Genomic DNA, 6,982 nt, shown 5'->3' on the forward strand with positions numbered 1-6,982 from the left:
GATTACAGTGAGCAAGTGATGGGATGACTCAAGTACTGTACTTAAGTTCAAGTTTGAGGTACTTGAGGTACTACTGTACTTGAGTATTTCCATTTTCTTCTGCTTTATACTTCCACTGCACAGCAGTTCAGAGAGAAATATTGCACTCTTTTCTCGGCTACATTTAGCCGTTGCTTTGCAGTGCAAAACATATGAACTTGTAAAGCAATGCATCATGTATCATCATATGTCTTGAATACAGTAAACTACCCAACGGTATAAAAACAGTTCAAATTAGCTCCACCTCAACCAACTAAAACAGGAAAATGTTAACTACACATGAATGCATCAGTAATAATAATAGTAATGGATACTCTTACATGATCACAGTAGGCTCGATTGTGCACTGATGGTCTTGCACATGTTGATTTAGATGTCCCTATTCATGATAAAACTGTAAAATCTGAGCCAAAGGCACCACTTGTTGAACTTTGAGTCGCTGATGTTTCACTTCGCAGCATCTCATCGTATCCCACCTCCTCTGATCTAAGCTCGTCTTTTAACACCTTAAGGCCGCACTGTACCTCTACCTCAGATGACTCAGCCGTGGCTCTTCCATGAGTGATCTGAACCTGCACACAAACTGTTGAAACAAGCATTTGCTTTTGAAAGGCGTGAATAAATATACCCTACAGGTTACCTACCTCCTACCTACAGTATCTATTTTAAGGCTGGGGCTGTGTCTGGCCCACAGATGTGCAGTTTAAATCAATGATGTCATCTATCTCAAAGCCTGCTACTTTGTTTTCCTCTCATTTTCCTGGAAATTTGAATGTTTTTCTTTGAGATGACGCAGCCAGAAGGCAAAAGAATTCCACTTTACACTGCTGTTTAACCATATGGAACATTTCTTTTCTTCCAGTTTTGCTGGACCTCTCATGTCACTGCTCTAATCACTGAAAACATCAGTGAAAACAACCTGAACTCTGTGAGAATTAGGCACCGCAGGCAACAGAGAGAGAGAGAGAGAGAGAGAGAGAGAGAGAGAGACAGAGAGGGAAAGAGAGATAGATGAGACGTGAGCACTTTGTCAAGGAGCAAGGTGCCCCAGGTCTGAACCCCTATTATTTACAGGCAGTCCTCTTATCCCTGTCAGAGAGCTGTCAGCCTCTGAGCTGATCTGAGCAGTGATTCCCTCTCTGCTGTGACCGGGACGACCCGACCCCTCCACAGCACAATGTACCCAGTCTCTCTGTCTCTGTTGCTCTCTTTCTTTCTCCCACATCCATCTATCTCCATCCACCTCACTTCAGTTCACCAGAAGATCTGTTCAGTCCTGCTCTGTGCCATCTAAGATTTAGTATCTTTTAACTATGTCAGATTTTTCCCTTTGCTTAGTGATGTCGGGCTTTGAAATTAGTCTTGAATTCCTGAAGTAAATGTTCTTTTTGTGGTGGTTTTTATGATGTACGTAAGCAAACTAGGAGCCCCTTGGGGCTAATTGTGGAAACCTCACATAAACCCTTTGTGTAGTGGAGTGAAGACAGCATCAGCTTTTCAGTGTTATCCTATTCTGTGTTGTCTAAGGATTTCATTAACCTTGTTTGATTCCTTTCTCCATAGTTAAGTGACTTCTTTAGTGATCTCCTGTGTATACAGTATTAATTTGTGATGTACTACTAATACAGTGTAATCTTAACTCAGCTTGTGTGTATCCAGTTGAAGTCGATTTTCTCACTGACACACCTGAGTTTGTTTGAGTCATCTGTAGCTGACGAAGCCAAACTGGGCTCAGACCAATGACAATATGGGCAATGTTTCAGCCACCTAACGTATTGTGTGTATTGTATTACTCACACAGTCACATTGTGGGGAGTTGCCTTCCTTATGGGGACAATAAAAGCAAGTCCCCATAATTTAATCATTGAATTTTAGAGTGAAGACTTGGGTTAAGGTTTGAGTAAGGTTAGGTTTAGGTTAGGGTTAAGCAAGTAGTGGCTATGGGTATGGTTAGGGTAAGTCTCCAGGAAATGAATGTAAGTGTGCCGGAAACACAACTCTCTCTCTCTCTCTCTCTCTCTCTCTCTCTCTCTCTGTGTGTGTGTGTGTGTGTGTGTGTGTGTGTGAAAATGACTAAAACCAGTAAAATGTCTTTTTTATTTAAAGTTGCAAGTTGCTAAGATGCGAAACAAACAAATTAAGCCAGACAGATGTTTAACTATCATATCATAAAGCTCATTTCAAGACAACCAGAGATGAAAAAAAAAAAAAAAAACACTGAAAAGGTGCTCTTCTGTCATACATTTATGGAGATTTTTTGATAAATCTTCATTCAACATTGAGAGATTGTCTGGGCATCACTTGCTCAGTCCGTTTCATTCCTCCTCTCTTTAATCCTCTAACCTTCCTCTACTCGTCTGCCACAAACTGGCTCTCTCACACGCCAAGGGCTTTGACATCCTCCTCTGAAACAACACGGAGACAGGAAAGAAAAGTCTGAAACCACAGGTGGTATCATTCACGCTCATGTCAGCATCTGTCCTCCATTTTCATGCCTGATGCTATAGCAGTAACTGCAGAGCTACATGCACCAACAGTATGCATCATTAGGTGATGTCAGCCAAAGCGCCGCAGCGTGCCAACTCGTCTGTGATCTTCATGCGTCTGTTGTGGTACATTTGGCAAAAATATCTCACAATGAAAGCCAGGGCTGAGGCGACTGCTGCTCTGCTCGCACATGAAGCGAATCTGGGGTTCAGCTTGTCAGCTGACTTGAGTTCAGGGTGTTTTATGATTCAGTCTAAAGCTGAAGGTTAAGGGAAAGGCTTAACAGCAGAAACAAAGAGTGTGTGAATTTATTTATTGCCAATAGTTTGACATAATATGCTAATAGCTGTTTTTCAAGCCTTTCTGCTAAGCTTAGCTAATCGCCTGCTAGCTTTAGCTTCATATTTAGTGGATAGACATGAGAGCATTATTAATCTTTTCATCTGGAAAGCTTATTTTCCAAAATGTCAAACTGTTCCTTTCATCCTCTTGAAGATATCCCAGCGTGCATTGGGTGGCGATCTGGGAACACTGTAGACACGTTTCCATCATCCATTTATTCATATTAATGGTGAGGTAAAGGGCTCCACTTGATTTGCATTAAGTTAAAAGCCTGGGCAGAAGCATGCAATCTGCACACATACAGGGGATCAAACGTGCAAATCGCTGATCCACTGTGTCACCCCATATTAGCATGTGCACCCGCAGACTCTTTGGGTGCATGAAATTCCTGTATGTGAGGCAGAATTAAACACAGCACCGCCTGAGCACTGTGCAGTACCAGTCCTATGGGAGTGAAGGAGCCAGTAAAGCACTCCAGGTATAAAAGTGTGATAGATGGCCTGATTACAGGAGCTGACCATCTATGACTCAAGTCTTGCATAGCTGGTCAAACTGAAAATCCCCTCATTAAAATCCCCTCAACTCGCAGAGGAGCCTTGAAGTCAAACCATGTTTTGGAAATCTTCGAGCTTCAAAGTCAAGTGGAGTCGGTAATCCTCCTTAGAATGGGAGAATGAATTTACAACACCTTGAGGCGACCAAAAACTGCTGAGGTGATACATGAAAAAAAGCTCCTTCGCAGTACACCACTAGTGTGGGAACATTTTCTGAACATCACATCACTGCTTTGCAGTCAGTGGCCTCATAATAGGCTGTAAACTTTGTAAAACAGCAGAGTTTCCTCTTCAGTTTTAAGCTCCAGATCAGAACAATTAGTTACTGCAAAAACATACTGTGTGTATTTACCGTTCAAGGGAAGATTGAAAGTTGACTGAAGTGTTGTGATTGATTAATAATTAAAACAAAACCAACAGTAAAATGTCCATATTAGACAGCAACTGTGACACAGTCATTTAAAAAGATTAGATTGAGTTATTGGGAAATACACTAATTTGTTTTCTTCCACAGTAAGCTCGAGCCAGCAGTCGGTTAGCTTAGCTTAGCATAAACTGGAAACAGCTAGCTCTGTTTGATGCTAGCAAAAACTGCCTGTGTCTCTAAAGCTCAGTAATTAACAAGTTATATCTCCTTTGTTGCAAGTGTTAACACAACATATTGTGGTTTTACAGGGGGGGTTGTCCAGGAAGTGACTGTGCAACGCTAAAAACAGTCCCTTTAAACCACAATGTGTTGTTTTTATACTTCAGTTTTTGCACAGATTAAACAAATGAGACATGTTAATTACTGAGCTTCAGAGGTGCTGGTAGGCAAACAGGCCAGGCTAACTGTTTCCCTGTTTCCAGTCTGCATGTTAAGCTAAGCTAACCAGCTGATGGTTAGCTTCAGATTTACTGCACACACAAGCACAGCAACCTTCTCATCTAGCTCTCAGCGACGTGACTGACCTTCATGAGCCATATGTAGGCCTTCATGCTTTGACTACATGAGCAGCTTGTTTGTTTGTGTGCATGTGTGTGTGCGTTTGTGTATGTGTGTGTGTGTGTGTGTGTGTGTGTGACAGAAAGGGTATGGCAGGCTGTGCTCAGACCAGTCCAGTAATTATGCCGTCTTTATATAGCTGTGGTCTGAGACTCATGGACTGAGGAAAACATCTGCTGGGCTCCAGAAGAAACCTACATGAACTCAAAGCAGTTTAATAGTGAGCGATTCCTCGTGTAGCTCTCTAGACTACACGAGGAATCGCATTTGTTAACGCCGTTAATGCTGTATCACTGATGGATATAACCCTTGGTAAAGCAAACAGCACACATTACAATTCAAACACAGTTCAAATAGGGTATTTTACTAACTTTTGATTTGTTAGCTGAAGTGCTCTCAGCATGTTTTATAGGTTGGGCGTACAATACATGCCAGATGAAAATATATACTAATCATTGATGTATTATTCCTCTGACACATTGCACAACTTTGTAAATGATCCTCCACCTTCAGTGACTTACAGTTCTTGAAGGGAGATGTTTATATAAAAAACAAGTTTCCATGCACGCCTGTGGTTTAGCTGTTAAGTGGAAAATCTTAACAAATTATGCAAACATTTGTTAAGTCAAAGCGCTGCCACAAACAATTTTAGCTTTAGGGCCAATGCTGTCGGCTCCACTCGGCTTTGTGTGAAAAGCGGTGCGTTACACACGTAGTGCACACTCAATTACTGCATGTGCAAAAGCACACACACACTGCCACACACAAGTACACACACACACACACACACACACACACACACACACACACACACACACACAGGGCTAAAAGCTGAACAATAATTTGCTTTTGATTAAAATGATTTATACCAAAGGCTTTTAATGTCTATGATTATCCTCTCCCAGCAGCTTGTTTCCATTGGCTGACCCAACAAGGTTAGATTTACAACTTTTGTGAGGCATTTTTGTCTGACATTTCCTTTTCCTATCAAAGACCTGCTTTAATGTCACCTATTTAACTGTCTGCAGCTACCCACCTACACAATAACAGATCAGTCTGGGTAGTACTGGTTATATTAAATGGAAATAAGAAGTTTAAGATTGCAATCTTTAATCCGCGCCCTATTTGTAAAGCACATTTTGTTGTAGTTTGAATCTGGTTTGTGTCAGCTTTTGGTTTGCTCAAAAGCTGCTTGTATCACGGTTAAAGGCTCACTATAGTAGAAATTAGCATGAAACTAGTTACAGTCCAAATTTTGTTTTTCAGTTTTTAAACTTGAACTTTTGGTCCTTTTTTCTTGATCATTTCACCTGAAACCTAAGAAAGAGATTAAAGAATTCAACCACCAACACAGGGCAACAAAGGGCCTCTACAAGGTAGACACATGGTTTGCCAACAGGATGGAGTTTAGAATCAGAATCAGAATCAGAATCAGAATCAGAATCAGAAAAAGCTTTATTGCCAAGAATGCTTTTACACATACGAGGAATTTTTTCTGGTGAAATTGGTGCATGACACATCTACTAAAGTATGACACATCTACTAAAATAAGAGCATAAAAAAATAACAATTTAAATATATATACATATTTAAAGGAATATTTCAGTGTTGTGCTGAGTTTCATGTTACCAAAAATCCAGCATCTATGTAAATATAGCTTTGGTGTTCAGGTAACTTTCGTTGAAATTCCTCACCTCATGTCAGCCTTGTCCTGTGATTTAAGCCCAGGCTCAGACATGCCTCAGGTGTATGTATTTCACATGTTGGCACCGTGCCAGCCTACAAACATTATACAGGTTTACAGTGTATGTGTGTTTTTGAGTGATCGTATGAGAGAAGATGTGTGATAGGACGCCAGTGTCTGTGTGTATGTATGAACACACGCTTCTCCAGAGGTTGCGGTTCACATCTCGTGAATCAAGGGGCCTCCAGCACACCACGTCTCCATCGAGCTTTCGTGCTGCTTTGTTCATTTGTTTAGCTTTTGGCAGGCGAGAGGTGACATGTAGACAAAGCAAGGGATTTAGGATGCTGCGCGATCCCAACTGCTCTCAAGATCACGACTTTTAACAAAAGCTGCCTTTTAGAGCATCTGTGTGTGGTTCAACAATAAGCAGCCTAGTGAGGCGTATATGTTTCAGGTCTCTATGTAATTCAAACCAAACGCTGGCTCAGGCACCTTTTAGTGCAGCTTGTGCGTTTCAAAAGCACAAACATGCAACTGTTTTTGGGTATGTTTTGGTTATAAATGACTGATTTGTTGAGGTCTTGGCATTTCTTGACTGCCTGAGTCCAGCCCTCTGGAGGAATGCTTTGTCTCACTGTGTTTATCCTGGCTGACCTGCTATCTCTACAGGCCTAGCCTCAGGATACGTGATTTTGAAAAGCTTCCATTTGCAGCCAAGAACCACCACAAGGTGCCATCTGACTCTCTGGTATCTGCACAGACTTTTCAGCAGCTGTTTATCACAATCCCTCTGGATCCTGTGCATATCCAAATGACTGACAGGTCTAAATGACTTTGAGGCATTCTCAGATTTAATGCCAGATCGCTTACATCGGCAGCTAATCCCCT

Source organism: Chaetodon auriga, chromosome 17, assembly GCF_051107435.1.
Source record: "Chaetodon auriga isolate fChaAug3 chromosome 17, fChaAug3.hap1, whole genome shotgun sequence".
NCBI classification, from domain to species: Eukaryota; Metazoa; Chordata; class Actinopteri; order Chaetodontiformes; family Chaetodontidae; genus Chaetodon; species Chaetodon auriga.